This window comes from Triticum dicoccoides, chromosome 7B (assembly GCF_002162155.2).
Source record: "Triticum dicoccoides isolate Atlit2015 ecotype Zavitan chromosome 7B, WEW_v2.0, whole genome shotgun sequence".
NCBI lineage: Eukaryota > Viridiplantae > Streptophyta > Magnoliopsida > Poales > Poaceae > Triticum > Triticum dicoccoides.
Genome location: NC_041393.1, coordinates 79,162,411 through 79,164,455, shown reverse-complemented (window position 1 = coordinate 79,164,455; position 2,045 = coordinate 79,162,411).

The window sequence follows — 2,045 nt, the reverse complement described above, 5'->3', positions numbered from 1 at the left end:
CCCCCAAAAAAAACATTTTACCTACCTCCACCAATGACCATCATCTTCATGTGTTGGCATTTTCTACTGGTGGCAGATACGAGACTCAGACAAAGATTTCGGGACAACTGATATATCTATGATGCATGTCTGCTAATATAGTTTCTTTGTAATAAAGCCAATGTAAGTTCTTTTGAGCTATCATGCTTACAATGTAATAGGATATATAACACAATGTGTACCTAAGTATCTATTAAATTGGTTCTCAGTCACTCTCACTTACATGGTTTGAATACTCGGCTCGCTTTCGCTCTTGCGCCATGGGCGCAACGGGTCATCTAGTTTGAATATAGATTCAATTGCCCCCTCTAAGAAGATACACTCAATAACCATCTTGTTACGCGTCATCTAGAAGTTCCAGGTCATCTCCACGAACAGTAAACAGAAGAGGCGTCTCATCATCCTGGTCTGGTTGGCTCGAGTTTCGAGAAACTCTGCTAGGTTCAGGTTATGGTGTTCTGGACTAGTGGGTACTCGCCATGTCAGTCTTCGACCAGGTGGGCCGAGTCAAGGACCTTCTTGTCGGTTCACTAACGGGCCATCTCCAGAAGGCCCATGTTGCATAGACGAAATGTTTTGAAGACTTGATGTATACTCGAAAGACTTAGATGTCGTCTATACCACGATCTACCATATACATAGTCGACTTATCTATAACCCTAGAACCCATGGTAACTATATAAACCAGGGTGGTAGGGCTCGTAGATGACATCATCAATCTCGAGGTAGATAAACATGTACTCTGTACTCCGTCACAAATCAATAGTTTCAAAAAGCTAGAGATAGTGTATTATCTCTATGAGAGAGCCCGAACTTGGGTAAAACATGCATCCAATTTTATCATCACATCTAGGCTACTAGCTTGGGACCCCTACCCGAGATTCACAGGAATCGACGCTGCCATTGGTGGCCCATGCAGGTCTCGCTACGTAGCCACCGCGAATCAATGCCGATCAACATGGGTGAGCAGATGGGTTATGCCAGGCCAGATCTTTGTTTTCGGGGGCATCATGCTCTTCACTTACTCAACCGGCCATCTAGGCCAGGCTGAGAACCTTGCTCCCAGCTAGGTTATGAGATTTGAAAACTTGGAGTATACCACGAATTATCGTGGGAAGCTGGCCTTCTTGAGTTGGGTATCAGACCAGATCGAGGGACAGGAAGACATGCCCATCCCAAAGCCGATTTCAGATAAGGATCAGGGCGATAAGGATCAGGGCGAGTAAGAAAACCTTATATCAGACCTAGTCACAATCTCGAATCTGATGACGCAGCTCTGGTGCCCGACAACCGACCTGATGACCTCGCAGGAAGACCCTAGATCTATGTCAGATCGGTTCTCGGTAAAACTTCCCCTAGCACTGGTGTCATGTCAGGTCAGGCTTATGAGGAATGCAGCAAAACCCTTCTGAATGAGATGATATATGGGATTCATAGGCTTACAATATTGGATGGCCAACCCTCTGTTTATGATCGGATATGGGAGTCATGTGGGATGGTCGGATTTTTTTACCCGGCAATATTGAAGACCTAACCGAGGTCCTACTGATGGTGTTATACCATGCGACCAACTTAACCTCCAAGTTGCGGCGGCAGCCCTAGATTGGATTTCTCTCTCTATAAACCCTAGCCTCATCGAGTATATAAGTGGCTGCTAGGGGGCTCTTGTTCCCATGCACTCCCATAGAAACAACTCATAGTCGTCCAACCTTGCAAGTATCGATCATAGTCGTCCGGACCCACAAGTATCAACCTTAGTTGTCCGGCCTCGCAAGTATTATCCTTGTCCACAAATACCAATCTTCGTCGTTCAGGCCCACAAGTAACGATCTTAGTCTTCCGGGTCCACAAGTAACGACACTACTAGGGAAAAGCCTATACACAGAATCTTACCAGCAGCGCTCTTCAAAATACCACGCTACTGCTACTTACCAGCAGCGCGTGTGACCGAAACGTGCTGCTGACTTGGAAATAGCAGTAGCGCGTGCACCGCATACAGCGCTACT